The sequence below is a fragment of the Pleurodeles waltl genome, chromosome 3_1 (assembly GCF_031143425.1).
Source record: "Pleurodeles waltl isolate 20211129_DDA chromosome 3_1, aPleWal1.hap1.20221129, whole genome shotgun sequence".
Lineage (NCBI taxonomy): Eukaryota > Metazoa > Chordata > Amphibia > Caudata > Salamandridae > Pleurodeles > Pleurodeles waltl.
Window position 1 is genome coordinate 1,485,170,876 of NC_090440.1, and position 23,392 is coordinate 1,485,194,267.

Consider the following 23,392-nt stretch of genomic DNA (forward strand, 5'->3'; position numbering starts at 1 on the left):
CAGTGAGTGACCTGAGGAGGTCAATGGCCTCCTCACTGAGGGCAGCAGGGGTGACAGGGACAGGGCCTGAGGTGCCTGGGGCGAAGTTGATGCCCACCCTCCTGGGGCGAACGCTGAGGTGCTGCTGGGAGGGCGGTGCTGGTAGGGGAGGTGGCGGCTGTACCTGTAGAAGTGGGGCGCACAGATGGTGCCGCCACCACAGGGGAGCTCCCATCGGCGGACGAGTCCGTGTCGCTGGTTGGTGATCCGGTGGCCGACGTGAAGCTCCCCTCGCCCTCCGTTCCATTGGTGCATTCAGAGTCTGTGGTGTGGCCCTCCATGGCCATGTGGGATGCAGTTCCCTCGTGCTCCGGTGCCACTGTACCTCCGCCTGATGATGCTGATGTACAAAAGGACAGGGAGAGCAGGAAAAGGGGGGGAGACAGAACAAAGAGAGTTTTAGTGCATGGCATACTGCTACCGTTGGCAGACAAGACAGACGCAGCAGCCCCATGCATTACGCCGTGCTCCTGACCTCTGCACATGCAATTTCTGGGATATGGCCTACATGGCAATGGTGGAAATCTGCGCACATGTATGCCACAGGGGCAACTATACCTCAACTTGGCACTCTGCTGAGGTGGGGTAGAGTGCCACATGGCCTACATAATGGAGGGGCCTTGCCTACCTAACTCGCCCTAGCCTAGGGACACCCACAGCCCACCACCCCCACCCATACCCCTCCACTGCACGCAAAGTCCGCAGAATGAGGTTGTACTCACCCCTTTGTGTCTGCTGTGATGTCCTCAAGCGCCCATCCAACTCCGGGTAGGCCACCGCCAGGATCCGGAACATCAGGGGGGTCATGGTGCGACGGGCACCCCTCCCACGTTGGGAGGCCATCCCCAGCTGACCCTCCACCGTCTTCTTGCTGCAGCGGCGAATGTCCTCCCATCTCTTCCGGCAGTGAGTGCCCCGTCTCTGGTGGGCCCCCAGGGTCCGGACCTCCTTGGCGATGGCACGCCAAATGTCCCTCTTCTGGTGGGCGCTGACCTACATGACATGCACAAGGGAAGAGGATCAGTCATTACCAACTGCACCGTCAATGTGAGTGGCCCCCTCCCTACTCTGACCATGTGGCCCATTCATTCCCATGCATTAATGTACTATGAAGTCTGGACTCTTCCCTCTTCCACCCAGCCCTCTCCACCCAGGCCTAGCCCATACAAAGTGCTCCCTCTGTACTAACCTGTTGGTCTGGAGGACCGTAGAGTAGCATGTACTGGGGGAGGACCCCATCCACAAGTTTCTCCAACTCCTGTGCAGTGAAGGCAGGGGCCCTTTCCCCAGACGCAGCAGCCATCGTCGCATCCAGACCGAGGTCACAGCAGCACTAGTAGTGTAGGTCCTCCCCTGTCGAAGGTCAGGTATCTAGTGATTGAACAGATAGAAAATGGCGGTGACGTCCGTGGCGGGGCGCATCATCACCGCCGGCGCACCTGTTCATTGTCTCCTGGGACTCATAGGGTCCAATGTTAACCAATGCAGCAGTGCGCCGCGGTCTACGACCGCCTACCGCGACAGTGTGCAACGCCAGCGCAGTTACCCCACAATCCCATTGTCCCAGTTTAGAGGTCAGGCAGCCACCATTTCAGGGGCCCACATGGCTTCATTTACTACTGCGTCACACATAGCTAGGCCGTTACTCAACACACATACAGGAAGGGTTTATTGTCTGGTGTAGTCTTGTGTGTAACTGTGGGTACATACCTGGAGGAATAGTGACTGGTTCTTCGCTGTTGTCCTTCTTAGGCACCGTCAGCTGGGACATATGAGAAGATGGCGGAATCCTCCGGTGTACCGACCGCTGGTGGACCTGTTGACAATGGAAGAAAGACATGTCATCGTCACCTACAAGTTTGACCGTGCCACAATCCAGGAACTATGTACCCAGTTGGAGCCAGACCGGATGTCACCAATCCGCCATCCGACTGGAATCCACCCTGACGTGCAGGTGCTGTCAGTGCTCCATTTCCATGCAAGTGGGTCTTTTCAGACAACTGTGGCCATGGCATCAGGGATGTCCCAGCCTATGTTTTCCAACGTCTTGTCCAGAGTGTTGGCTGCCCTGCTGAAACACGTAAGGAGATACATCATATTCCCTCAGGTGGAGGAGTTGCCTACTGTGAAAGGTGACTTCTATGCCGTTGGACATATCCCCAACGTCATAGGTGCCATTGATGGGACCCATGTAGCTCTGGTCCCCCCCCACAGGAGTGAAAAGGTTTACAGGAACAGGAAGAGTTATCATTCGATGAATGTCCAGATGGTCTGTTTGGCAGACCAGTCCAACTCGCAGGTAAATGCTATGTTCCCTGGCTCTGTGCATGACGCCTACATCCTGCGAAATAGCTGCATCCCTGATATGATGGGTCAACTCCAGAGGTACCGTGTATGGCTATTGGGGGACTCCGGTTACCCCAACCTTTCATGTCTATTGACCCCAGTGAGGAATCCCAGGACCAGGGCAGAGGAACGGTACAATGAGGCCCATGGGCGGACTAGGAGGGTAATCGAACGCACCTTTGGCCTTCTTAAGGCCAGGTTCAGGTGCCTCCATATGACAGGTGGATCCCTATTCTACTCACCGAAGAAGGTGTGCGACATCATCGTCGCCTGCTCCATGCTCCATAATTTGGCATTGCGACGCCATGCGCCTTTTCTGCAGGAGGATGATCCAGATGACGGTGTTGTGGCAGCTGTGGAGCCTGTGGAGCCTGTGGACAGTGATGAGGATGAAGCTGAGGAAGAAGAAAACGACAACAGGGGTTCAGTCATACAGCAATATTTCCAGTGACACACAGGTGAGAACATTTTCTGGTTTAACATTACATTAACTTTCACACGTCTACCTCTATCCTGTACTTACATTTCACTCACTATTTGTTAATTGAGTTGTACCCTTCCATTTCAGTTTCACAAGTGTGGTAACCTACGTGTCAACTGCTTGCATCCTTGAAGGGCTTGTGATGTGTAACCCATTATGACACTGTAATTGATAATACCAAGTTCCAAATCATAGGCTGACTCCAGATTTTTTTGTGTTTCAAGGGTGTTTATTTAAGTGCTCAAAAAATGAAGGGGGGTTGTAAACTGGTGATGGGGGATGGTGGAGGATTGTCCATGGCAGAGTCCAGTTCATTAGTCTCACAGGTGCACTGGCCATCTGGGCATTGGAAGTGGAGCTGGGGCATTTCAAGTATAGACAGGGTGACAAAGTGGGACAGTGGGAGGACAATCAGGGTGGTCTCATTTCCTGGCGGAGGTCTTGCCATCTTGCTCTGTCCTGTACCTGGATCTCAGAGACCGCTTGCGTGGTGGTTGTCCGTCTGCAGGGGGTGGGGTGCTGATGTGGTGGTCCTGTGGCGGGGCATCCTGTCCACTAGCGCCGGCGGAGGTGGTGGGCAGTTCATCATCGTGGCTAGTGTCAGGGGCCCCTAGGAGTGCCACGGTGTCCCTCAAGGTCTTTTGAATGTCCGTCAGCACCCCTACGATGGTGCCCAGGGCGGAGCCGATGGTCCTGAGCTCCTCCCTGAACCCCAAATACTGCTCCTCCTGCAGACGCAGGGTCTCCTGCAACTTGTCCAGGACCGTTGCCATCGTCTCCTGGGAGTGGTGGTATGCTCCCATGATGGAGGATAGGGCCTCGTGGAGAGTGGGTTCCCTTGGCCTGTCCTCCCTCTGTCACACAGCAGCCCTCCCAGTTCCCCTCTGTTCCTGTGCCTCCGTCCCCTGGACCGTGTGCCCACTACCACTGCCCCAGGTCCCTGTTGTTGTTGGGGTGGTGGGTTACCCTTGGTGCCCTGTAGTGGTGGACACACCGCTGATTGACCTGTCCTGGGTAGGGAGGTTTGGGCCCGCTGGGTGGGTGCTGTGCTGGTGTTACCAGAGGGTGGAAGCTCAGTGTTGGGCTGTGGCTGGGCAAGGGGAACTGACTGTCCTGAGGCCCACAATGGTCCGGGGTGGTCATCAAGATCCAGTGGGGCAGAGCTGTTGTCGTCACTGTGGGCCTCTTCTGTGGGTGGAGTGGTGTTGTCTGGACCCTCTGGTGTGGTGACATTCCTTCGGGTTCCTGCAGGGGTATAAGAACATGATTATTGCATGTGTGTGTTTCATGGTGTGCAATGGGTGGGTGTGCGTGAACCCCAGTGCAGGCATTCCTGTGTGGGGGCTTGTATGATGATGGTTGGAGGGGTGTTCTGGGTATATGCAGTGAGCATGCTTTGGTGAGGGGTGAGCATGCTTAGTTGTGTCATGCAGGGCTTGGTGTTGGGATGGGTGGTTTGTGTTATAGGTACATTAGTGAGGATTTGGGGTGATAGGGGAGGGTGTGAGGGTGGGGGTGTGTGATAGCATGCAGGTAGGGTGGGGGATGTGATAGTTAAGATTTGACTTACCAGTGTCCCATCCTCCACCGACTCCTCCGAGGCCCTCAGGATGCATGATGGTCAAGACTTGCTCCTCCCATGTTGTTAGTTGTGGGGGAGGAGGTGGGGGTCCGCCGCCAGTCCGCTGTACCGCGATGTTGTGCCTGGAGACCGTGGAACGCACCTTCCCCCGTAGGTCGTTCCACCTCTTCCTGAAGTCCTCCCTATTTCTTGGGTGCTGTCCCACGGCGTTCACCCTGTCGACTATTCTTCACTATAGCTCCATCTTCCTGGCTATTGATGTGTGCTGTACCTGTGAACCAAATAGCTGTGGCTCTACCCGTAGGATTTCCTCCACCATGACCCTGAGCTCCTCCTCGGAGAAGCGGGGGTGTCTTTGGCGTGACATGGGGTGGTGTGTGTGATGTGTGGGGTGGTGTATGTGTTGATGAGTGTGGTGAGTGTAGTGGTATGTGGTGTTTTGTGCGTGGATGTTGTGTGGGTGATGGTGTTGTGTGCCTCGGTGTGATGGGGTTGTCAATAGCTGTGCTCTATCTCTGGCCTTCTCTCAGAATTTTTGGTTGTAGGGGTTTGTGGGTAATGTGGGTGTGTATTTTATATTGTGTTGGGTGTGTGGGAGTGGTGTGCGTATGTGTGTCAGGTGTGTGCATTTGGAATTGTCCAATGTGGCGGTGTTTTGGAGCTGTGTGTGTATTTTGAACGCGGCGGTGTGTACCGCCAATGGAATACCGCGGTTGAAAGACCGCCGCGTGGATTCGTGGGTCGTAATAGCATGGGCGTGTTTCTGTTGGCGTCGAGGTGGAGGATTTGTTTCCGCATGTTTATCGGTGACCTTTGGTGTGGCGGTGTTGTGTGGGTGTCTGCATTTCGGCGGATTCCGAGATGTGTGTCATAATAGCTGTGGCGGTCTCCCGCGGCCGCGACGGTGTATTGGCGGTCTTCTGCGCGGCGGTAGGCGCCTTACACCGCCAATGTTGTTATGACCCCCATAGTTCAGGGGACAGAGACAGAAGCCAGCAGTGAAACTGGGAGGAGTGATGTGCACCAGGGGGAGGACAGGGTAAGAGACCCAACTCTCCAGGAGGCACTCTCTGAGATCCTGGGAGCCTAACAACATTCCCAGGACACGATTAGCCAGATCCTTGACAACGTGCAGGAGAACAGGGGACTGCAGGAGGGACAGTACCAGGGGATGAGGGAGGACTTGCAGGCCATTAACACCACCCTGATCTCCATAGCAGGGGTGCTGACAGACATGGCCAACATCATGAGGGAGGCAACAGCACACCAGTGGGGCCCTACCACTAGCTAGTACATTGACCAGCCCTACACTTCCACTGCCGTCAGTAGGCAGGAGGCCCCACCACTGTGTCATCAGTACACAGTTGTTATATCACCAACATCTGTAAAATGACAAACCATGGGTGACAGTAAGTTGAGATAAAAGGAAGTTAATGCCATCATGCTACAGTCACACAGAATACACCAATAGTCATAGAAATGTTCAGTTGCACTGTCTCACCTGTGTGTCATTGGAAGTACTGATGGATAACTGATGTTCTGTTGTCCTCATCCTCAGCATCTTCATCCTCACTGTCCTCAGGGTCTACTGCTGCCACAGGGGTATCTCCAGACTCCTCCTTCTGCAGAAAAGGTACATGGTGTCTGAGTGCCAGGTTATGCAACATGCAGCATGCCACTACTATCTGGCAGACCTTCTTCAGTGAGTAGCACAGGGATCCACCTGTCAGATGGAGGCACCTGAACTTGGCCTTCAGGAAGCCGAAGGTCCTTTCGATGATCTGTCTGGTTCGCTCATGTGCCTCATTATAACCTTCCTCAGCCCCTGTCCTCGCATTTCTCGCAGGGGTTAGCAGCCATAATAGGTTTGGGTAGCCAGAGTCAGCTGCAAGTATTGAGGGAGCACATTTAGCCTTACACAATCCAATAGGCTTAACACCAGAAGGCATACACTAACATACAGTGGGTGGGGACCAATGCTCACCTATTAGCCACACCCTGTGCCTTTGTAGTTGGGCCATCACATTTGGGATGCTGCTATTCCTCAGAACAAATGCATCATGCACCGACCCAGGATACTTAGCATTGATGTGGGAGATGTATTAGTCCTCCAGGCACACCATCTGCACATTCAGTGAGTGGAAGCTCTTACAATTCCTGAACACATGTTCATTCTGGCGGGGGGAACGCAATATGTTTCCCATCAATCGCCCCAATAATATTGGGGATATATCCCATTACATGGAATCCGTCCTTCACAGTGGCCAAATCTTCCACCTGGGGGAAAGAAATGTAGCTGCACATGTGTTTTACCAGGGAAGACAATACTCTTGCCAGCACAATTGAGAACATTGGCTGTGACATTCCTGATGCCAAGCCCACTGTCACTTGGAAGGAACCAGTTGCCAAGAAATGGTGCACTGATAGCACTTGCACAAGAGGGGGGATCCCAGTTGGATGATGGATAGGTGAGATCAGGTCTGTTTCCAAGTGGGCACACAGCTCTCTGATTGTGGCCCTGTCCAGTCTATAGGTGAGGATAATGTGCCTATGCTCCAGTGTAGCTAAGTCCACCAGGGGTCAGTACACAGGGGTATGTTTCCACCTCCTATTCATCGGCAGAGGTAGGTATCTAAGGGACACAAGAATGAATAGGCTGTCACAATTGGAGCAAAGAAACCACAACTGCAGTCTACATAGTGCACTTATGTAATGGGACAGTGTTAATGGTGAGGTATGTGCCAATCTAATCTGTGATGCAGTTATTGTCGATATTACTGTTTCCCCCCTGAAATGGCAACCGTCTGTCCTGTATGTAGGGAAAGGTGGAAGCGAGGTAATTCTGCCGACGTTGGGCGTCGTGTCGGAAGGTGGTTGTGCACCGCCGTGCAATTCCTCATTGGATAATATGGGGCTCTATGGAGTAGGGTAGCCAATGGGTATCTGCGCCGGCGGTGACTGTGTACACTGCTGTGGACGTGACTGCCATTTTCTATCTGATTCCTCACTTGTTTCCTGACCTTCAACAGGAGAACACCTACATTGTGTGTGCTGCTTTGACCTGTGCCTGGAACCTACCATGGCCTGTGTGACCGGGGAAAGGGCCCCTGCATTCACTTTGGAGGAGTTGGAGCGACTGGTGGATGGGGTCCTACCCCAATACAGACAGCTGTATGAGCCTCCAGAAAACAGGTGAGCACACTTTGGGCATGATGCATGTGTGAAGGATGCATGGAGATGTGTGTGCAAGCATCGTGTAAGAGGGGGTAGGGGGATTGTCTTGTGGCAGTGTACATGGTGTGCGCTGGGTGTTGTTTCTGCCAGTGGTGATGGAAACGGGTATGGTGGACTATTTGTGTGACAGGCTGTACTGTTGTTTAATGGTGTTCTCCTGTCTGTATTGCCTCTGCAGGTCAGTGTCCATTAAAAGAAGGGATTATGGCGTGCCATTGTCAAAGACGTGCGGACCCTGGGGGTCTATGGCAGACGGAGCACCCACTGTCCGAAATGGTAGGAGGACCTGAGACGCTGGGCACGGAAGACCACTGAGGCCCAGCTGGCGATGGTCTCCCAACGAGGAAGGGGTGCCCGTCAGACCCTGACCCCCCGATGGCCCGCATACTGGTGGTGGCCTACCCTGAGCTGGAGGGGCGCTTGAGGAAATCACAGCAGCCACAAGGGGGTGAGTAAAGTGGGTACTATTACATATTTTGGCAGGTGGGGTATGATCAGGGTGGTGGATGTGTGTTAGTGGAGACCCCTAAGGCCAGGCCAGACATTTCAGCGTGGGTCATCTCAAGGGGAAATGGGTGTATGTCAAATACAGGTAACCTAGCTTGTTAGTAGTCCATTGCAGGCAGGGCATTGTGGGTCCCAGGAGTGCTGCAGTTGTCTTTGAGAGTTATCACCGCCATGATCATAATTTGGCGGTAACTCTCCGCCAGGGTCGTAATGAGGGCCAAAGTGTGTAAAGCTTTCAAATATCACAAAACAGTAATTTAATAAAACAGGAAACAGTTTAAAAAACAATTTATAAAAATAGGAAATCTTTTTATCTTTAATTTGACACCAAAACTAATATAATAGGATAAGGGGAACCAGAGAAATACATTTTTAAAGAATTGGACCCTCATTACAACCCTGGCGGTCGGTGTTGAAGCGGCGGTAATAAAGCCAACAGGCCGGCAGTAAAAAAAAATGGGATCACGACCATGGTGGAAACCGCCATCCAAAACTGCCACTTTAACACACCAACCTCCAGGGTGGTAACGACCGCTGTGCTGGAGACTTCGGTCTCCAGCCCGGCAGCCGTAGCTAGACCGCCAGTGGTATCAGGACCCCGCATACCGCCATGGAGTTTGTGGGATTTTGTACCACCACGAAATCCATGGAGGTAGGCACTATCAGTGCCAGGGAATCCCTGGCACTGATTGGGGTCTCTCCCTCCCCCTCCCACTCCCCTGAGTCCTCCCCCAACACCCATGACCCCCCTACCATCCCCCAAAGGTGATAGGAACACACACCCCACACACCCCATACACCCTACACACACCACTCACACACATACACGCCTCTATACATGCACACATGCACACATACATACACGTCACATTTCCCATACACACATTACACACCCTGCATGCATCCACGCACTCACAAAACCCCTCTACACACTGACACGCACACCCCCATGCACGCACACACCACACAAGAAACCCCCACCCCACTCCACTATCGGACGATCACCTTACCTGTTCCGGTGATCCTCTGGGAGGGAACGGGATCCATAGGGGTTGCTCCGCTGCCAGCACCCTGTCACCAGAACACCGCCACGCCGAACACTGGGTTGTATTACAGTGGGTGCTGTTCTGATGACGTGGCGGTGACGGTGGAGCAGCCTCCTCTTCACCGCCGACCGCCAGTATGGCTGATGGTGGCTCTCCATCCAAAAAAGGGCGGAGGGCTGCCAGCAGTCATAATATGGTTGGTGGAAGACCGCCAACACTGGTGGTCTTCGGCCTGGCGGAACCTCAACAGTCATGTAAAAAGACCGCTGAGGTTGAAATGAGGGCATTAATTTTTTTTGCACATAGAAACGAATAGTGCCAATCTGGTCGCACCTCGATTGGGACAAAGTCAAAGTTTAAGGCCGACCTCGAAGTAACCCTGCTCGGCTACGGCAAGCGGGAGGACTCAGTAAAAAATTTACTTTCGGACTTAGTTGTTTTCTTGAAGATTTTCTTCAGTGGTACGAAGTCCCCAGTCCGATCCAACCTCCTTGTAGCCCCTCCTCGGATACGTGTCACAGGAGACCTTGGTGAAGATTTCTATGTTCAGACTTGGACAATTTTTCAAGATGAAAATCCTCTGACTGGGCCCACCCTGAATCTTGATCCGACGTTCCTGAAGCGTACACTGCGTGAGAGATCCCAGTAACCTTTTTATGTTCGGACTCAGTCAATTTTTTGGAGATTTTCTTCAGCGGTATGAGCCTGCAAGTCAAGCCGGGTCATGGTTGAGGCAAGTCGGCTAGACTCACTGCAGCGGGTCAGTTCTTCTATGAAGCTGTTTCCAAAACATTCACCAATCTTCTCCAAACATCTAGGTCTTCTTCCAGAAGTTCATTAAAGGTCGCCATGGTTCCAAAAGCTCTGAGTTGCTCCTTGAGGGAGCGGATTCCAACTCCCAGAATGCACCTGGTTCAAACTACAAAATGGCTACTGGACATTAGGCAGCTGGTCACTTTTTGGGGGATTTTATGCAGGGGACTCTGGTTAGCTATTTTTCACCTGTAGCAAACAGGGAGTCCCTCCTTGAACCAATTGAAGCCAGGAAAAATCCTTGTTGTGGTGAAGCCCAAGTGTGCAGCTGGTGTAGTCCTTCAAAGTGAGGTGTCCAGGTGCAGGTTAGGGGTCAAGCAGGGCAGTCCTTCTTCTTCTGATGTTGTTTCTTGTAGTGATCTGAGGTGTGTGTGCAGCTCTGCCATGTTTATCCTTGCTCCTGGGTGAAAAACAGGTGGGGGGGCTGGGTATCCAATCATAGGCAGGCTCCTTCCTCTTTTGATGACCACTTCCTGGGAAGTGTGGCAAAAATCAATCCCAGGGAGCAACATTCTTCAAAAATCCAACATGGCGGAAAGTGATTTTTGGAGGTTAGATCTGGCTGAGCCCACCCAAGGGTGTGGCTAAAAATCTTAAACACACCCCTCTCCTGCCATCTCCTAATCTAATCAAGAGGGCACCTAATTGTCTGGGGATGCAACATGTGAGGGAGGTGCTGGGCTGCTCCAAATGTCCTTCCCTGCCTTTGAAGACCAGTTTGGCCGCCCTTCCCCCTTCCTGCTTCCCCATTTGTTGAGGCAGATCTCCTCCCCTAGGCACATCATTTGTGTTCAGCCCAGGCCACTTCAAATCTCATCAACGCAGCATGGCCAGGCTGCCAGAGGCTGGCCAATCAGAGGAGGGCACTACAGAGCTGAAGTTGGCAACTTTCATGTAGAGTTTTAAAGCTCTTTACCTGAACTAGGTATATTGAATCCAACAATTGTAAGTTGTAGGATTTATTATGACAAATAATTTGATACCATGCTCAAAGTATCTGACATTTAAGGGGGCTTTATTAATTAAAATAAAGTCTTCTCATTTTAGCCTATGTACGCTATTCACTGCAGCGAGGGAAAAACAAATGTGGTTATTTTACCTCACCTAGGCTAATAAAACAATTTGTATAAGGCCCCTGATTATAGTTACCTGGCACCCAACCCTAGGGGCACACAGGGCACACCTTAGGGTTGACTTAAATGTAAAAATAAGGTAGTTGAAGTATTTGGAAGGGCTTTTAATTCGAAAGTCGAATTTGCGTATAACTTTAGTTCAAAAGCACCAGCAAGGAAGGCCTGTCTTTAAAATTACACTGGGCACCTCCGAAGTGCACCACTGCTGCACTACCCATGCTGAGGTCCCTAAACCTACATGCCCTACCATATGCTAGGGACTTATAGGTAGGTTGATACTGCTAATTATAATTAGTCTCATTTTCATGTCCACTTTACACAGAGCACTGGCCCTGGGACTGGTAAGCAGTACCCAGGGCACAGCATAGAGTCAGTAACCACCAGTATCTGTCCCAAAAGTTTGGGGGTGACCAGGGCAAACAGAGGACTTTCCTACAAGGATCATTTATAAAAAGGTAATAATTATATTTTGCAGAACAAAATGTATTTTATACATTATATATCAATGGGCCTGTTTGGAGAGAAAGCTGTATGTTTCGGGCTCGATTCACAAAAGTAAACTTACACTATTGGTCTCAGTATAGACCAAAAGTGTAAGTTTACGTCGTTTATGTGTACACAAAGGTAAGTTACGAGTAGTGCTAGGGGCGGATCATCGGCTCTCGGCCAGATAATTCACACTCTGGCTGGATTGTCCGCACTTGGGGCGGATGAGTCAAAAATGCATGATCCCCCACCCAGCTCCAGCTGAAACTCCTCAGCCCACACCAACTCCCAGACTTGCTACACCTATAAAAGCAAAGCTGTCACAAACAAACCCTTTCAGACCTTGCAACATGTCGCTGAATGTGTTTGTCGGTTTGCCCCTTGATGCAACAAGATTACTTGAGAAGGAGGAGGAGACGGAGGCCAGGATTTTCAGACAAAGAGTTAACCTCTTTGGGCTGTCCAGCCAAGATGTCATGGCCAGATACCATTTTCCCCCTGATATCATCTTGGAGATGGTTTCTGAGTGAGAGCAGGATCTTGACTCTGTGACCTACCACTCCCATTCTTTCCCAGCCTATGTCAAGATACTGGCAGCTCTCCATTTCTTTTCCACATGGTCATTCCAGAAGGTCACCGGTGACCTTGTGGGCATCTCCCAGGCAACCCAGTCCTGATGCCAGGGAGAGCCCATTGCCACATAAGAAAGCCCCATACACTGGCCAGAAGACAAAGGGTAGCTGGGGATTTTTTACCTAATTTCGCGCTTCCCACATGTGCTGGGTGCAATTGATTGCACTAATGAGGCTCTTCAGCCACCTCACCACAATGCACAAATCTTCTACAACAGACACCGCTGGCACTCCATCAACATACAGAATGTCTATGATGCCAGTGGTAGCTCCTTTGATGTGCATGCAGTTTTCCCAGGCAGTACCATTGACAGCTATATATTTTGGAGGTCACCCCTTGGCTGGCGGATGGCAGCGGGAAAATGTGCATACTGGGTAAGTAACAAGCACCACACAAGTATGAGATGTATAATTGTGTCTGTACATGTGCACAAAAAGTAGACACAGCTAATCCTTATATCACATTCATGCCCCAACAGACACAGTATGTACCACATCATTTTCAAATAGGGCAGGGTATGCAGGTGCGTGACCAGCTGGGTAACACTTTTTTTCACCTGAGCAACTTGCTGTGTCATGGCCTTCATGTGGTTTGCAGACTGTTTTCGAGGATGATTGGTGGACTGTTAACACTCAGTCCGCATATGCCATTTTGAGACTACTTTGTGAGCCATATATGATGTCTGTATACAATAGCTGTTCCCAAGAGTCAAAAGATTGTTTGTGCATGTTGTCATGCACAAAAGCCATAGACTACCTTATCCAATGTCTCTTAAGGCTTCAATGGCTCTGGGGATCAAAGCTCAGCATGTGTGAGACCTCCCTGGACAGTTTCACAAGAGGCCTCTGCTTCACAAAGGGCCTTGTCCAATGAGGCAAAGGTGCCACATCAGAGGATGAGTACCTGTAACCAAGGTGGAATTTCTGCTATGCGATATTACAGTGCTGTGATTGTAACCCAACTGCAAAGATTGTGGGACCACTACCACTAGCACGTAGGTCGTGGACATGTTCAGTCTGGCTGGCAGGGTTATTGGGCTTTTGCCACTGGTGATAGAGCAGAGAGGGAAGGTCCCATTATGGTGTTTTGGTTCAGAATTAGCATGGCAATATGTACCACCAGTTTCAAATCAGCAAACCTGCATGATCCACACACTTGCATTTACTGTTTCTGTGTTGGGGCTGGTGTGACAAACTTTCCAGTGCTGCAATGGCTTCCCAGTCTTACTCTGTACCTCTGGCCATTGGTGTACTTGTTATTATGTGTCCAGGGGTTGACATCACTACCTGTGCCTGGACTGGTGATACAGCACAGTTTCCCTAGATGCGAGTAAGATATGTTGACCACATGTACCATGATGCAATGCAAAGGGTCAAACTATGCTGGGAAGTCCTGTAATGTAGAGTGTAACCACAACACATCCCATTCCTCCCTCAATATTCTTGCCCCTCTTACACGTTTGCATATATGACATTTTCTTCTCTTTTTTTGTGCTGATTTCAGATGCCACACCCCGCAAGCGGATCCTACGAACCGCACATGGAGCGTGCAATCTGGGAGTGGATGATCCGCACTTGGGCGTAGAATCTGGCGATGGGTCGAAACCCAATGATAATCAATAGGAAATGATACAGAGGAAAAGTAAGGCAGGAAAGCCATGACAGGGAGTTGCAGGCAGCCATTTTCTTGTCATTCTGAATCATTCTCTGCTACAAACAGGATCCTCTGACATCCTGCTGCTCTGTCCACCTTAACTGTCCCCAACATGGCTGAGGGAGTTGAGGAGAGGGCACCGCCCCTTCAATGAAAGGGAATTGGATATACTAGCTGCGGGATGCTGGACAACTATTCTCAGCTTTATGAGGGCCCGTTGAGCAGCTGAGCAATGCAGCACACACCAGGATCTGTGAGCAATTTGTGCAGTGCTGCAGTGCAGTGGGCATACACCACCGGCATTCCAGGACTGTTGAGACAGTCCTTCCAGCCCCACATGCTTCAGCCCTGCCTCACCCCACTGTACAAAAGGGTCCTGAGTACAGCCTGGCCCTTCATTCTCAGCTGGAGGACTTGGAGAAGCAGAGATCCAGTACGTGCATTGCCTGCATACTGTGTCTGGTAGCATGGTATAAGTGGTGACAGAGCTGTACCAACATGTATCACATGTCACCATGTACAGAATCTGGGCAATTGTTATAGCAATCATAAGGCCAATGCCCCATAGGATCACATTGGAAGCACTGACCAAACTGCATTCTGAGACTTGAAGTGTGCTGGACAATACAAGGGAACTAACCATCACTCATGCATTTATGTGAAGAAATGCAATGCCTACACCATGAGTGGTAAAGCAAGGGTCTTATCACTGCTGGGTGCAATGGCAAAAGGATGATCCAGATACTGTTCAGTGTGAGTTTAAGTGGTTACATTTCTTGTGTCGGGTTCTGTGAAGTGCATGCCTTTGTTGTGTGTATCAACAGTGTAAAGTATTATTTCATGTATCTTGGAGTAAAGGCTGACTTTGGAATCACCCAAAATGTTTCTAAGATTTCCAAGGTTAAACAAATTCAGATGCCTTTACAACAGTGACCTGTATGTCTCATATAACAGCTAGCTCAGCCATCTTGGCACACGTGCCAACTGGTGTGCAGCACCAACAGGCAGTCTTCAACTGCCAAATGTGGCACATGCCATGTAGTTTGGCAAAGGGCTGGTTTTTACTTGTACACCCATTCAAGCATTTATGTGGAATCAGACCGTCTGCACAACAGAAGATATGCAAAAGTTTGAGACTACCAAGTCTGCTCTTGACAGGGTGATCATAGACATATGGCTTTGGGGCACACAGCTCCATCTAGACTGTGTTCCATCTCCACTTGTAGACTGTTCTGTGAAGATTACATAGTGAGGACAAAAAACACTTGACCCAAATTACTTAGGGAAATTAGAATCATTCACACATACAGCTTTTATCGTCCTTGTGAACCTGGCCAAGATTTTTAGATTTTGCTCAAGGTTAAGCTTTGTCAGTACAGTAGGGTATACCACCTGCAATTGTGACAGATGTCAATGTGTGAGATATGTCTGGACATATCAGTGACAGTACACATTCGTTTGGGAATCTAAGTCACTTGGAAGTGGTCAGGGAGAACAAAGACAGTATTTGTTTCTTGTACTCAAGAACCATGCCACCATTTGGACACCAACTACATAATGATCTCACTTCCATTTCAGTAGCTCCGGCTAGTCAAGAAGACCAGGGAGGAGACGGGGGACCGAGGAGAGCTACCTGCGGATGACGACAGGCCTAACCTCTCAAATCTACTGAAGAAGAAGAGGAGAAGGAGGGACCTATACCATTTATAGGCAAGGGAAGTGCACCCACCCGGACAGACTCTGAAGGCAATGAACGGGTAGAGGCTGTGAAAACTGTAGGGGGGCCTTGATCTGGACACCTCTGGCTGGAGGGGGAAATGTTGCATCTCCCCTTGACATTGAAGACTTTGACCAGCTGTGGCGAGTGGCAATCAACATCACCTGGGCCTGCCTCTGACCCCTCCCTATGACATGAGGCCCCCAGTCCAACGGGGCCCTCATCTGCCACCCGTGCCACCAGTCCCACTCCAAGTGCCTGCTTTAGTTCTACAGGGAGCTCAGTTGTACCCAACACACCACATCCCTCTTGTTCTACCCAAACCCCTCCCTGTGTTATGACCCCTTTGGCTGCATTCCAGGAATGGATTGGTGGCATCCGAGGGGGGCTGGTCAACCTCTCTCAGCTCCTACAACAGTTGATAGATGAACACTGCAGGACCCGAGTGGAGTTGACCGGTTCCCTGGATTCTATCAATACCTCCCTCACTTCCTTGGGTGCTGCCATGATATCTGCCCTGTCTCAGCGTTCCTCCCACACCACCGTGGATGTGTCTCCCTGCCAATCCTCCCACTCTGTTTCCCGTACCTCTCATACCCCGTGTGTCTCAGTCCCGTGGGGAGTCAGGTCCTCCAACGGTTAGGCAGGAAGAGGCCACAACAGCAGTGGACCTTTTTGTCATTGAGAAGGAGGATGACCAGAATGACATTTGACTGAACATTTGACTAGGACAGGACTTTTTCTTTCCCCCTGTAAATAGACTGTTTTCCATGACATTTCCTGACGTGTTTTATTTATCTTGCCCAAGCCCCTCCATGTCTCCTGCCCCTACTCCGTGAAGAGCAATATTTGATTGTGTTTCTCCCTTCCCAATGGATGGTTTTTGTTCACATTATAATGATCGACACATAATAAAAAAATCAAGACAAACTGTGTTGTGTAGTTTGCTCTCAGTGCTGGAGCCAAAGAATGGAATTATACGTCTGGAATTGGGTAGCTATGCCTTCCACATGACACAACTGTACACCGATAGTTCTGATAATAAACATGTCTTACCCACATTGTTGACACGTACATGGCCTACAGCCACATTAAGCATTTTAACATCATCAACTAATGTCCAAATAAATTTAAGTGTGCAAAATGTCATTCATTTACATAGAGTTGTGCACACATATGTTACAGTGCTCATTGGGGATCGCAAATGCATCTTCTCAGTTTTAGTGATGTGGAGCTTTGCGATGTTGCGCGCATTTCCTGGAGTACTTGGTTGCAGGTGAGTGTGGTGCCTATCCATTGTGGGGGTCTGCCTGGACAGGTTGAGTCTGAGACTGTCCAGTGTGGGGGTCTGCCTGGTAAGGGGGTGTCTGAGCCTGATCAGTGTTGGGTCTGTCTGGACAGGGGGTGTCTGAGCCAGTCCATTGTGGGGGTCTGCCTGGGTGGGGGTGTCTGAGCCTGTGCAGTTTGGGGGTCTGCCTGGGTAGGGGGTCTTGGAGCCTGTACAGTGTGGGGGTCTGCTTATACAGTGGATCTCAGACCCTGTACAGGGAGAGGACATGACTGTGCATTGGAGGGCTTGTGCAAGGGGAGTGTTCTCATCGTGGATTGTTGGGGGCCCTGTGCAGCTGACAAGGCAACTTGGAAGAGGAGTGAGTTTTCCAGTTGGATTGCCCACAACCTATCACTGGTAGTTGGTCCTTCATCCAGACTCAAATCCAAACCAACTACATAATGATCTCACTTCCATTTCAGTGGATCTGTCTAGGCAAGAAGACCAGGGAGAGGACCAGGTACTGAGGAGAGCTACCTGGGGATGACGGCGGGCCTGGCCTCTATCATCTACTGAAGAAAAAGAGGAGAAGGAGGGACCTAGACCATCTATAGGCAGGGTAAGTGCACCCACCCGGGCGGACTCTCAGGACAATGACTGGGTGGAGGCTGTGAAAACTGTAGGGGTGCCTTGATCTGGACACCTCTGGCTGGGGGGCAGAATGTTGCATCTCCCCTGAACATTGAAGACTATGACCAGCCAGTGGTGAGTAGCAATCAATATCACAGGGGCCTGCCTCTGACCCCTCCATATGACATTTGGCCCAGAGTCCAACAGGGCCTTTATCTGCCACCCCTGGCACCAGTCCCCCTCCAAGTGCCTGCCTTAGTCCCACAGGGCGCTCAATTGTACCCAACACCCCATATCCCTCTTGTTCTACCCAAACCACTCCCTGTTTTGTGTCCCCTGTGGCGGCATCCCAGGAAGAGAGGGTGGCATCTGAGGGGGGCTTGTCAACCTCTCTCAGCTCCTACAACAGTTGATAGATGAACATTGTAGGACCCGAGAGGAGCTGACCCGCTCCCTGGATCCTATCAATACCACCCTTACTTCCATGGGTGCTGCCATGATATCTGCCCTGTCTCAGCGTACCTCTCATACCATAGTCCATGTGCCTCCCTGTTGATCCTCCCACTCGGCTTCCCCTACCTTTCATACCCCTGTGTGTCTCAGTCCCATGGGGTGTCAGGTCATCCAACGGCTACCCAGGAAGAGTCCACAACAGAAGAGGATCTTAATGTAATTGAAAAGGAGGATGACCAGAATGACACTTGACTGAACATTGGATATGGACTGGACTTTTTCTTTCACCCTGTAAATAGACTGTTTTCCATGACATTCCCTGACGTGTTTTATTTTTTTGCCCAAACCCATCCATGTCTCCTGTCCCTACTACGTGAAGAACAATATTTGATTTTGTTTATCCTTTCCCAATGGATGGTTTTTGTTCAAATTACAAGGATCCACATATAAAAAAAAATCAAGACAATCTGGGTTGTGTAGTTTGCAGTCTGTGCTGGAATTCTACGTCTGAAGTTGGGTAGCTATGCCTTCCACATGACACAACTGTACACAGATAGTTCTAGTGATAAACATGTCTTACCCCATTGTTGACTCATTCATGGCCTACAACCACAGTAAGCATTTAACATCATCAACTAATGTGCAAACAAATTTAAATGTGCAAAATGTAATTCATTTACATAGAGATGTGCACACACATGTAACAGTGCTCATGGGGGATCTCAGCTGCATCTTCTCAGTTTTGGTGATGTAGATCTTTGCGATGTTGCACATTTCCTGTAGTATTTAATTGCAGGTGAGTGTGGTGCCTGTCCATTGTGGGGGTCTGCCTGGGCAGGGGGTGTCTGAGCCTGTCCAGTATGGGGGTCTGCCTGGTCAGGGGGTGTCTGAACCTGATCAGTGTGGGGGTCTGTCTGGACAGGGGGTGTCTGAGCCAGTCCAGGGTGGGGTGTCTGCCTGGATGGAGGTGTCTGAGCCTGTACAGTTTGGGGGTCTGCCTGGATAGAGGGTCTGCCCGAACAGTGTGGGGGTCTGCCTAGACAGACAGACCATGTATAGGGAGAGGACATGACTGTGCATTGGAGGGCTTGTGCAAGGGGAGTATTCCATCATAGATTGTTGGGAGCCCTGTACAGCTGACAAGGCAACTTGGAAGGGGAGTGGGTTCTCCAGTCGTATTGCCCAGCCCCCATCACTGGTAGTTGGTCCTTCATCTAAGCTCAAATCTTAGTCCTCACCACCTGTGAGACAGAGATTGCAACAGGCTAAGTATTTGGCGTACAACATGATGCAGTGCAACACAAGTATTGGTTAAAAATATCTTCAATTCAACAGATGTTCCAGATGTGACCTGGTTTGTGTGCCAGTACACGCAATTGCTCGCACTGTGGCATTGCGGTGTTCAATGCGGATGTGAACCTCATAAACAAACTCACCAGTTCCAACAATAGGTCTGTATAGTATTGAGATCCCCCTAGATGACAGCTGCTGGACCGAGCTCCTTGAGTGTGTAACAGAAGAACTGGTCTGTGATCCAGCAGGATTTGGAAAGAAGTGACACCATGGTTACTATTCTCAATATATGATATGTGATTATGGACACCTGACATAAACATCACTAATCTTTTAGGGTGGATTTTACACACCAGCTACAAGAGATATGCAAAAATGGCAACATCTGCTCATCTACTTCCACAAAGAATTGGTTCTTGTTGAAGGGTATGGTATCAGTAGGTTACCACCCCATTTGGTACACTTACCTGATGGACGGATGGCAGTGGGTTTGGCTGCTGCAGCCAGGATGTCTTCTAAACCCCTGCATGATGTCATCCTTATCATTAAAGTAGTCTTTGCAGTAGCTGTAACGTAACATACATATCCATTACTGATTGCAAATTTATGATGGTGACAATTCTACATGTACATATAAGAGGTAGGGACCAGTGATTTACAAGTTACACTCAACCCCAGATTAACCAGGTTTAACACTCACAGGCAAACATGTACTTGGATATTACTGAGAGCTATAGGATGGAAATAACTAGGGCGTCCTCCACTGGCTACCTTTGGCCACACCTACATCCTCATTGGCATTATGCATCCTACTTGTGATGTGGTATATGATAATTTGTAAAGGAGTTCTCCAGAACTTGCAGAGCTGATTAATCTTTACACATCATATTTTGTCAGTACATTGACAAATACGTTTGATATACACAATTATCAACCAAGGTATGGGTAACATTTATTTAACCCCCCACCCACCCACAGACAGCAGGACAACATTGTTGATTTTGGACTGTGAGGGCAGCCATTTCTGCAGTGCACTTTTTCTTTTTGCTTATATTTCAAATGTACGTGTATAACTTCATTACCTGACACTGAATACCGTCCTGTACAGAACACATCCTGTGGTCCTCTGTTCAACCACTAGATGTCTAGACTTCCCCTCCTCTACACCCAACTTGCCAGTCACTACCACACTCCCAAAATGCAAGCCTGCTGGTATTAGTACACCCCTCACCAACATTACTTTAGCTGTTGTTTCCTGGCATTTTGTCTGTAAGTATCCATGTCATGAAATTAGGAACAGGTTGGGACTCCACCTGTACATTATGGACTTGTGGACAACTTAATGATCCCCTCAAGGCTCCAGAGGATCCTCTTTGTGCAACTCCAGCTACACAAACCAGTAAATCATGCATATGAGGCCACAGCAGGTCACCTTGCATCGTTTGAACTGGTCTATGTGGAGTACCAATCACTGTGTTGCCTCACTCTCCATTTGAATGACATTCCATGAACAATGGGAATATTTATGACAGTTCCCCAGAATGAAAGAACCATGGGAAGCCACAAACAGCGTGTCACATATAGACATGCAGCACTGACCCACGCAAAGTTAACCAACGTGAGGGCACATATGAACCCTTAGGTAGGAATTGTACAAATATATATTTGGTTGACCCATCATTGGCCAACATGTCAGGTTGGTGTGTGGTATACTGTTCTGAGCCATATATGAGCATATAGGGAGGAATGAAAACAGTGGCATTAGACAGACACCACATACTGCTGACAGTTATACATAAATCGGCATTTTGTGAAGGCATTTTCATGTATGCTTACCGGTGTCTGACATCCTCTCAGTGTGTGGTGTCTGACCAGATATCACACCCATACATGTTACAGAGATCATTGCAGGCTGTTCCTTTCTGGGCAACGTCACAGTGCCTGATATGTGGTTGTTCTGTTAACATACTAGTTAACATGTGATACGATCACACATAGTTCACTTCACAGGTTTGCCACAGTTCATGCATTCCATGTACATTAACTCTGAATTGACCAGTAACAGTGTATGAGAGAATGCCCTATCCTAGCCATATTTACGTATCATTTTGCGCTGATGATATTGGTTGTTGTGCTCCATGATGTTGCCTCCCTGATGGTGCAGGGACCTGTGCTCCAGTGTGACTGTTCTCCAGCTGTATGTGACAACAGAACAATGACCAAGATATTTGATTATGTGCAACCTGTGACATGACTACACATTTTCAACTACATGCCAACAGCAGTGGTAAATGTATGAGGGCCATTTTCTTTTGCCATACACCAGTGTGAAGTGGATGAGGCAGCAGTGAGGGGTCACTGTTTGTGACTGAAGTTTTGTTAATTTCAATTGCCATCACAAAGGATTCTGGTACTTGTAGTGTAATGGACTAGCTGAGCCACATGAGGGTCTGAGTCACCATGCTGATTGCACTTACTTGGGACAACATTCATGTTCCCATTTTATGAGTGTCACAAACATAAATCATTTGGTGTCATTGTTAATGTCATTGCATATTACCTCACACCACATTGCGGTCATCAGTCACAGGCAGCCCATGGAGCAGCTGGGGGTCTATAGTGGAGGAGACATCCCTCTCAAGTGGGCTGAGTCAGAAGCAGGATCCAGTTTGTACACCTTGGAGAGCTCTGGCTACCTCTAACCTATTGTACTTCTCCTTCACCTTCCTCTTCTCATCCTACCACTTCTTCTTTATGTCATTCATGGTCCAGATGTCTTCCCCCAATATGGCCAACTGCTGGCATAAAGCTGCCTTTTATGAGGAACTGCTGCTGTAGGATTGGAGACCATGCAGTCTTTTGTAGTTTCTCAAAATACATTTCATGATTATGGTGGTCTCCTCCTCTGTGTAGTTTTTTTCATCCTTATGGTCAGCTTGACTTCAGGATATGCAGCACAAGGAGGTACATTATGGTTCTTGAGAAACCATTGACCTGCCTGTGTGCTGCTTGTGTCTGGTTTTTGGATCTGGGTTGCAGGTGGGATTGATAATGTGCAAGTGCATGTCAGTACACTGATTTGGTTGTGGTTCAGATGATCTGGCCTGAGTGCAGAAGATCAAGCCCGAGTGTGGATGATCCACTCTGAGTGCGTATGATCAACCTAGAGTGCAGACATAAAGATCCCACACGTAACGTACCTTTGTAAATACCTAAAAGTCACAAACTTTAACTTTTGGTCTAAACTTAGACCAAAAGTGTAAGTGTGCCTTTGTGAATTGGGTGATTCATTTTTTATAACATTTATCAGTTCTTTAGGAGAAGAATGCCATCTTTGTGGTGAGTAAATAGATTTGTAAAATGAGGCTTATGACTTTCACAAGGGTTGATTTAGGCAGAGACAAATGTTTTAAAACAGCTGACAATGCTGACTTCTATGGTAGGCTAGTATACATGTTCAATGGATATTGCTGAACATACTCAATAGTTAACTTCCAAGGCCATCAAAATATTTGACAAATCTTTTATAGGTTTATTAAAAAATCTAAATTTACAGTCATGTCTGGAAAATGGCCTACAGAATAAAGAAGAAGAAAAACCATTTTAATAATGCTTAGCATAACTATCATACATATAATTATATTGCCTGCAATAAAAGACCAGTCACAATGTATTTTTGAAAAAGAGTCAAATGTTTTGTTCTGAATTAATTTGAAATGTTAATGATTAAATATGAAATGCATTTGATTTCAACATATATGAACACATGTTGAGAAATATATTGTTGGTGTTTTGTTCATACTAGTAGTCAAGACTGGCATGCCTTAATTATACGTAATCTTACCTCTTGTTGATAAATATGTGCCATGTTAACAAACTGACCATTTCAATTCTTTATTTGTATCATTATTGTGAAAAATGTTAACAAGTAAACAATTGTTTGCATAGCTAATGCTTAGAAGGTTGCCAGATAATCCCTGGCCAATGACTGCTGATTTTCTATAATACAGCAACAATGTTGCTCTCGAGGGCATTCTTAGGAGAAATGAAAGAGTCCATCCCCTTGTGCTGGACTG